Here is a 9,509-nt window from a genome sequence, read left to right on the forward strand (position 1 = left end):
AATTCTTACAAATTCTTCCCCAAGAATGTAAAAGTAGAGAACATCCAGTATGTTTTTCAAAGCCTGTATAACCTTGACATTAAATATGGAAAAGGACATTATGAGAAAGGAAAAGAACAGAGCACACCTCCTCTTAGCATAGATATGAAAATGATAAATAAAAGTTTAGTGAAGCCACTCTAGTCATGCATAAAACTGTAACTACATTGTGCATAAGTGATGTCTATAAAAATGGTGCTTTAATATTAAAAATATAAAGCTGTATAACTGACATTAGAAACTAAAGACACAAATATGATTAGCTCAACAGACATAGCACAAAACATTTGACAAAATCAAAAACTAGAGACAAAATTTAGAAAGCTAGAAACAGATGGAAACTTTCTTAAGATTAAAAAGTAAAACCACAGAAACTAAAGGATTATGAGAGTGCTATGGACCATTATATATCAGCAGACTAGATAATCTGGAAAAATGCATAATTTCTAATTTTGCTCATACATAATGATTATCTTTAGTGTGGTGGGCTGGTACATGTGCATAATACATCTTAATTCTTTACTCATTTTGTCCATTTCCTACTTGCAAAACCTGTTTTCTTCAATCTTTTTTCCATTCCTTTTATCCCTACTCCGTTTTACTTTGCTCCATCATTTATCCCTTACACATCTGAAACAGATCTCCCTGCTTCCATAACTTCTTAGAAATATACCAGCTACTAAGACAACTGGGTATCATCAAATGCCCATCAGAAATAGTGGCAGAATCAACTGTTACATTTGTCTCTAAAAGACTATTAAGAATGAATGGGCCACACTGGCCTGGCTATCCAAGATAAGTGTGAGACTGAAGGAAAGCAGGCAGGCAAAATCAGTGAATGTGATAAAACAGGAAGGACATCTATGATGTTAAAAGGTGGGATGTTGGTTATCTCTGGGATAGTAGTTTGCCTGAAAAGCACATGAGGCAAATAACTGTGTTCTAGTAATAACTTCATTCATATACACATCATCTCAGTTTTGAAAACATATTCAGACACCTAGGTCCATCTTTCTGAAATCTTACTTGATTTTGAAATAGATAATACCATCTATGCTGGAAACTCTGTTTGTAGCCCATGTGTATTTTTTTGACTCCAGTTTCATTTATCTCTCTGCATATTCAATAGTTCCATTGGGCATGAATTAGAAATATCAATAATTATCTTTGGAAACCATGAAATGTTTGCTTCCGTTTTAGCTAATGGCAAGTCCATGCTTCCGTGGATCAGGAAAACTTGTCATCACCACCTCCTCTGTTAACCCCCTGCTCTTGAGACTGTCTGCCCAGGGCATCGTAAGAGCTGTACTTTCAGCTTATATTCAGATGCCCGCCAGCTCTCTCCTCTTCCAGGGTTACACCCCAGTCGAAACACTGCAGTTCTTTGCTGAAATGATGATGACAATGCAGTATTACTGCTTCCATTCATTCTTTCTGTTTGTTCTCAGCACAGTGAATGTGATTCCCCCGAGTAAGAGTTAGCTCAGGGCATTTCTCTGCATCACACCTTGTGTATGCTTTTCTTTTCATGGTGTATAGAAGTGGACAAAACCCTGCACAACCTGACTTCCTCCACCCTTATTCATGTCTGCTGCTTCTCTGCCCACTGTGTTACAGCCACATGTGACTCTGTGTTTTCTACATCCCCAGCTGTGACAGTCCACCCCTTTGTGAAACTGCCTCCTCACTCATTGCTGTGCATCTCAGGGTCAGTTAGAAGGCACACTTAGCCTTGCTGTCTCACTGATTTTATGTCCTAAAGTTGCTGAAACGAGGCAACCTGTTAAATTCTTTATAGACCATACACCTGAAAATATACTTACATTAGAGAAAAAAAGAATCTTAATTCAACTACTCATCATGAATTTGACTTAGTCTACAACACGACTATATACTGCATGCTAAATGACAGTGCTACCCTAGAAGATTTTAGAATTATTATAGTGAACTAAATTTTTCAAAACTTTATTCTTTCAATTTTTCCAGAGGCAAGTGTAAGTTTAATAATATTATAAAAGATAATTAGATAACACATAGATAATGGTTAACAGAAGTCTGAAATATAGACATCAAGTTAAAACTAGAATTGTTTGATCTCTCCCTCAGAGAGAGACAGAGAGACAGACAGACAGAGACAGAGAGAGAGACAGAGAGACAGAGACAGAGACAGAGACAGAGACAAGCATCATTCTATAGAAAATGAAATATCTTCAAACTCAGGAGAAAGGAGCTACTATGTCTTGTGTTGAGATGTCTCCACCACCCAAAGCCTCATGCAGTCGTGGGTGTGGGCTTCTCAGAGGTGGCTGGATCTAAAGTTGTGGGCTTCTCAGAGGTGGCTGGATCTAAAGTTTGTGACTGATTCATGGTCTGATGCTGACATTAAGACTGTGAGTGCTACACATGATCTAGGGACAGAAAGATCCTCTCTCTCTCTCTCTCTCTCTCTCTCTCTCTCTCTCTCTCTCTCTCTGTCTCTCTCTCTGTCTCCCTCCCTATCTCTCCCTTTACTAAATTCTTCCACCATGACATATTGCCCCTTTGCTATGTGCCATGCTGACTTGGAACCAGATGATTACAGAATGAGACCTCAATGAATTGAGCTAAATGCATTTTCCTTTTTTAACTTTGGGTATTAACTACTTTGTCTCAGCAGTGAGAGAAAAGGAGCTAACACAGGGAAACAAGTCTAGAAATTCAGATGAACCCAGTCAGCAGAATCTAGAGAAATCCCATTTGTCTAGATGAGACCCATATGAGCTCCTACCTTAGAATTTTTTTTTTTTTGGTCTAACATGCAGAGGGGACACATGTTGCAAGATGAAAATTTCATCCTTACCTACCAGCTCAGACACTGAAGAAATGAAAAGCCTTGTAGAGAAATATCAACCAAAAAAGAGTCCTGAGTCATGGTGGAAGTTGGGACTCAGGGCCTGTTTCCCTGGCCACCCAGCTCCCTAGAGATTCCCATGCAGGGTGTCTCTCAGTTGATATCACTGATAAGATTTGGAGGCATGAGCACTCTTTAGCTTGCAAGAGACCATCCTCAGTCCCTAAAGTAAGATCTTCCATGAAAAGGTCAGGATAGGGGCAGGTGGACTAGGATGAGTCTACTCTCTGTAGTGGGGTGGCAGCAACTTGGCAGCTACCGTCCATGTTCAACTCTGTGAGGATGAGCATCACTGTACCTAGCCCAGAGTTCATTTTAAAAACTATTTGATGGACAATCAATCAAAATCAATTAATGAAACATTCTAATAAAGACACAGACAGGGCTGAGCACGGTGGCTCACTACTGTAATCCCAGCACTTGGAAGGCTGAGGCAGGGGACTACATAAGTTTAAAATCATCCTGAACTACACAGTGAGACCTTATCTGGACAGAGTTATTCTCCTCCTTATTATCTTCCCCCTAAAATTAAAAGCATCATACCACAACAATATATACACACCCATGCTCATAACAGCACAGTGTATAATAGCTAAATCTTGGAAATATCCCAAATGCCTACCAATCAATGAATGGATAAGTATGTATTTTTAATATGGTGGAATACTACTCAGCCATAAATAAGGATAAACGTTCAGCTATTTCTAGGTAAATGAATGTACCATGAGACCATACTATTACATGAAATAAACTGATCACCTGTGTAAATATCACATTGTCTCTCTGGCATGAGAAACTCAAAGTGTAAATAAGGATCAAAACATATAATAGATATTGTGAAATAGGAAGAAATTTTTCAAAAGAGAAGAGGAATTAGGGAGGGGAGAGAAGCAAAGAGAAGAAGGGGAAAGAAAAATGAGAAAAGGATAAAAGAGAAACAACACTTTATAAATAAGGAAGAGGAGAGACTTAATGGAAGGTAGGGAATGAGAGAAAAAAGAAGAATCAAGATCTATCATGAACAGCTACAAATTCCCTGTGATTAATGAGATCATTCATTATGTGTATCTAAAATGTACCAAGAAGCTTAATTTAAAATGAAAAAATAAATATATGACAAGATGGGTAAGCGAATTAGCAAATTCAGGAAAAGAGCAAATTCAAGCAATGTCAGGTCTTTAACAGATGGTTTCAAACCAGGCCCAAAGATGCCATGGTTCAGAAGAGAAGTACAGAACGGTAAAGGAATCAGAGGGGTGGAAGGAACCTGAGAGGAGTCTCCAGAAATGGCTCCTGCAAGGCACTGCCTGGGAGACAGCAGGGGACGCTGTGGAGCACAGTTTTATGGATACTCATCTGGTTAACTATGCACACACAAATCTATTCTTTGCTCTATAGAACGCATTTTTAAAAGCCAGAGAGTGCTGCCAACATCACAAATATAGAAAAATCTTCTTCTTCACTAATTAAATACTCCATATCTTTAATCGGTTTTTGAGTTTTTACATACAGACATTTTTGTTGGACGGTTTCTGGGGTCTTTATAGAACTATAGCATCATTGCATACTTTTGCAAAGGAGAATAAGTACTGGTTTCAGCATAGCATGGATGATGTGAATGTTTGTGATATCAATGCTTTGTGTTTTATTTATAGCATTACCATCTTTTCCTAACGGTCTGTAGGCTTTTGGGTTACTTTGCCAAACTTGGGGAAATGTCTATTAAGTTTCTTTCATTAACAAGTTGTAGGATTATGGCATTTAAAGATCTATTGGTTGGCCACTAATCTTAAAGACTCCTGAATTTCTCATTATCTCATCTGTTGTGGACAAGTGGTAGACACTGTTTTATTTTTTAATAAACATTAATGTCACTTTTCAAATAATTCTAGTGGTAAATGTAACATTTCCTGTGGATGTAGTTCATTTCTCAATACTTAAATTATTCAGCAACCTAAGATTTTTTGCTGCTTCTGTTTGAACTGTGTATATTTTACTTTGAGCAAATTAATTCTCTCAGTAATCTAAAAAATCATTATTTTGTAGTTCTCAAAAGAAGACTAATTTCCACTTCCCTGATAATTCAGCTTTCCAATTTAAGGTTCTACATCTCTGTATGGATTTTCACTCAGTACTTGAATAAATTTAAAGGTGTAAAAATAAGATATCTACAAACAGGTTAAAATCTGGCGATATTTTTATTTTCTCAGTTTTGGATGAACTATCCCAAAATATCTTTGATATCACAGGTAAAATGGAGCAGTTGTGTTTTATCAACTTCTTGCATAAATCTGCATCTTGTGTTAGAATTTTTCTTCAAGCTTTTTAAGAGTCTATAAAATGTCACTTTGTCAATGTTATGAACTTCAGCAATTTTCCTTTGTCAGTCCTTGTATGACCCAAAGGGCTCCAAGAGAGTCAATTGTGACGTATCCACTTGATTAGGAATCGCCTAGCAAATTAGTAAATTCTGGGAGTGTCTGTGGATGATGGGCATGCAGGCTAGCCAATGGATCTGGGTGTAGCCAGCCAATGAGCTTGTACATTGGTCAAAATAAAAAAGAAAACAGTGCATTGCCCTTTGTTCATAGTAGCTACAGGTTTACCATTACTTTCCAACACTGGTTTCCAGTTCTTTCAGGCTTGCAGGGCAGGTTTTTCAGCTTTCTCCAGAAAGCTGTCAGGCCTTTCCTTTACAGCTGCCACTTGTCCCCTTCAGTTCTGCAGGACACAAACTACCCTTGTGGATTCTTCTCTGTCTGGTCCTGCAGACAGCAGTGTGACTCTTCCTGGCCCGGCCCTGTGCACCTACTGGATATGTCCCTTATATAACTGTACGTGTATTTTATACTGAATCAGTGCCTCTAGAGAGAGAACTTTAACAAAATACGCTCCCAGGCCGACTGCCAGAAAGCGAAGTTGTACGACGATAAAAATCTCTGGAGCTTCACCATTTTTCCTAGTTATTTCATCTTGATTAATGAATTAACAAAAATTATGCAAACTCATCACGGTGTGATCTCCAACATACATACACATTGTGAAGTCAAACCGATTACTGTACCTGTCATCTCATATGATTGATGTTGGGGGGAGAACACTTAAGATCTGCCCACTTACCGACTTTCTAGCATTAAATACATTCTTATCAAATAATGGGCTGGATGGTGAGTCTCCAAAAGTTTGTATATTTAGCCAACACCTTCTCATCTCCTTCCCTGATAACCACCTTCTCCTCTGTTTGTCTGAGTTCATCCAGGATTCCATATCGAAGCGAGATCATGCTGTATTTGTCCTTCTATGTCTCTGTCATGAGCACAACGCTCTTCACACTTGTCCATGCTGCTGCAGTGCAGGATCTCTCTTTATGGCTGAACATTACATTATACATAGCATGACATCTCTGTAAATTCACCCATTACTGCATACATTTTATATGTGCATTTATCCATTGATGGAAACCTAGGTTGCTTCTTTACCTTAGCTATTATCAGTAACTCTGCTGTTAGCCCAGGAATGCTGACTTCCACATCCCAGTTTCAGTTCGGGATACACACCTACCAGTAGGACTGCTGGGTCATGTGATAGACATTCTTGATTTCTGAGGAGCCCCTGTACTGTTCCCATAGTGAGTGTACCGCTATACATTCCCACCAACAATGCATAAAATGTGTCTGTTTCTCTGTGTTCTCTCCTATATATCCTAGCTTTTCCTTTTGCTGTGAAATTAAAATCTGGGAATATTTTGAGAAAAGTTTCTCTCAGTGAGATGATTTGCAATGACCTAACTGTACAGGGTATGAGAAAAAGCTACTTAAGTGCATATTTATGTCCAACATAAGTGTATCTCTTTCAGTTTCTCTTAGCTGGATCTCAAAATACCTCTTCATGTCTTGGAAATGCTTACAAAGGACAACCACAGAGCTTTTGTTTGCAGAATCGCTCAATGTCATTGGGTTTTGATAGCTCCAAGTGGCAAAAATATCTAGAGCTAAATATACACATGCAGAAATGAGTACAGGTAAAACTAGGAAAATCTAAGTTAAATTTACTGATGGCAGTGATGCCGATCCTTGTTGCGATATTGTATTATAATTTTTCCTAACATTACTATTTGGAGGAACCGTGTCAAGTTTACCTAGGTTGAGAGCAATAGTGTAGGTCTGTAACTGCAGTGCTGTTTGGCTGAGGCAGGAGAAACTCAAATTTGACAGTTTAGTGACCTAACAAGACCCTGCCTCACTCTGATACCATACAGAGTTACCATGTACAGTGTGGTTATACTGAACAGAGAGACAATTCGTATTCCAGGCAGGATGGAGCAGACCGTGCCAAGCTTCTTCATGCTAATTGGCAGGCAACTTAAAACTTATTAATTACTTATTTCTGAAACTCTCATTTACCATCTTCAGACTGAAGTTGATTACAGCTGAAACTTCAGGAAGCAAATGGACCATAAGGGAGGACCACAGTGCAACGCAACATAACAAATCAAAACATGACAGATTAAACCTTTTGCAGTGCCATGTCTGTACCCAGTAGTCCTGTCGCTATGACCAGCAGTGACTGGTGAGCCAATGATCTGTCTGAGCTTGGATTTCTCACCCCTGGTATAATTCTGCTTCTTCAGTGTTTAAACAAAATGTTCACCGAGGTCACCCTCTCCCTTTAAAAATTCTATTTATCACTCCCCAGATAATTTCACTTCCAACAAAATTGACGATGGTTCAACATCTACACCCTCTAGACTTACTCTTGAAGATGGGTCTGGCTGTTCCCCACCCTTTCCCTGTGCACTGGATTTAGTTTTCCTTGGAAATATTTTGAAATTGAAGCTGACACAGTCCTTCACTCCAATGTCAGCCCTTCACCACCCTGTTACGTATCACTAATATGCCTGTTTAGTTTTTCTCCCTTCTCCAAATCTCCCTTTTATTCACTTGTCTGGTGCTCTTTGATTCATACATTGCCTCAATAATATGTTTATCATACACAGACTGTCTACCATGTACCAGGTATTGTACTGCATACTTTAATGGTCATAATCCTATTGACTCATTATACTAAAAATAATTAAATTCCTCAGTGATATGGCTAATCCTAAAATCTACAATAACTTTATTGAAATTTATGTCATATATACAAATCTGTAATGAGAATAAACGCAAATTCCCTAATTCAAACCCAGTGATGTAAGACATACTTTGTAGCTGGGTGTGATGGCTTGTGCCCTGCAATCTCAGAACTCAGGAGGCTGAGTAGATCTCTGTGGGTTTGCCTGAGCTACATGGTAAGTTCAAGGGCAGCCTAAACAATGACATAATGAGACTCTGTCTCACCCGCCCATCCCCAAAAGAGGTATGTCCTATTCAGTTCAGCCTATTTACAAGATTCTGGCAGGAAAAAAATATACAAACAACACATAAAATTCATGAAGATTTACATAAAGTACTTAGTTGATAAGAGAAGTTAATGTTGGTAGTAACATAACTATTTCTCCACAAAAAATGGTCATATCCTAGTTGTAAAGTTCTATATCCTGATTTCAAAATATTGTCATCACAGAAGTAATTCAGTTAAAGATCTTTTTTGGGGGAGTGGTATCCCGGGGATCAAACTCAGTACCTTATGCTTACCAGGCAGGCGCTGTGCTTCTGAGCTATATACCCAGCCCTAAGTTACGGATCTCAAGACGAGAGCATACTGGATTTAAATTCAACATTGATACACTCTCAAAGAAGGAAGAGGGAGATGTCCAAAGCTGTGAAAGAATGAATTTCTATTGCCTTAAACCTTCCGGTTGGTGGCCACTGGTTAAGGCATTTTAGGGAACTAATACGTACCACTTAGATAGAAACTGTCTGGTTCTCTTGGCTGAAAGGCTAACAAACAGGGAATGGCTGTGTAGCAGAAGATGCCTCCCCCTCCAGCCAGTACCCGCAGTTTGTTAGTTGTGCAGGTAACAGTTCCAGTTCCAGTGCCAGTTTCTTAGAAACAACTGGTCACTGTGATGCATAGCTGCTCATTATGATGCATACTATAAGAACCAATCCACAATCCCCAGGCCATTCTGCTTCTGTACATCCTGCTTGCTTATCCCATATAAGCCCTAGACTACCAGAGATCAGGGCCTGATGTTTAGGGAATGAACCCAGTCAGTGCTCATCATTGTAAATAGATCTGCCTCCAAATCCTGGGTGCCATTTCACTGTTTCTGCTCACTATTTAAACCCTCATGGCAACTGAGTCTTGAGTGAGTTGCATCTTGGCTCAGGATTTTCCCAGTGGAAGGCACTTAAGGGAAACCAGGTGGCATCTCGAAGTAACAGTCCGAGAAAGGTGCACAGGTCACAAACAAGGTAGTTAACAACAGTCCATCAGGATCTCAAGCTGTGTGTGACTGGCTGTGTGTTTGTGCTTCCCATAACACCTGACAGCAATGAGGATCACATTCAGGCAGCATATTTGGTTGCTAGGCTCAGAGGTGAGTCTTTGACTTATAACTCTATGGGCACAGTTTTCACATTGCAGTTACATGTCTCGGGCTATTGCAGGCATTATGGCTCAGGGATTTCAGTCC

General features: G+C 39.2%; 1 long non-coding RNA gene across 1 annotated transcript in view; it reads right to left on the reverse strand.

The window, feature by feature from the left end:
• Positions 1 to 8,890, reverse strand: part of LOC134472528 (uncharacterized) — a 57,323-nt gene extending 48,433 nt beyond the window's left edge. The window contains exon 1 of the long non-coding RNA XR_010042393.1: positions 8,773 to 8,890. This is a non-coding gene — a long non-coding RNA (uncharacterized LOC134472528). The remainder of the gene's footprint in view (positions 1 to 8,772) is intronic.
• Positions 8,891 to 9,509: the final 619 nt, after the last annotated feature.

Source organism: Cavia porcellus, unplaced genomic scaffold (genome assembly GCF_034190915.1).
Source record: "Cavia porcellus strain 051 isolate PalLab524CR breed Dunkin Hartley unplaced genomic scaffold, mCavPor4.1 scaffold_23, whole genome shotgun sequence".
Taxonomy (NCBI): domain Eukaryota; kingdom Metazoa; phylum Chordata; class Mammalia; order Rodentia; family Caviidae; genus Cavia; species Cavia porcellus.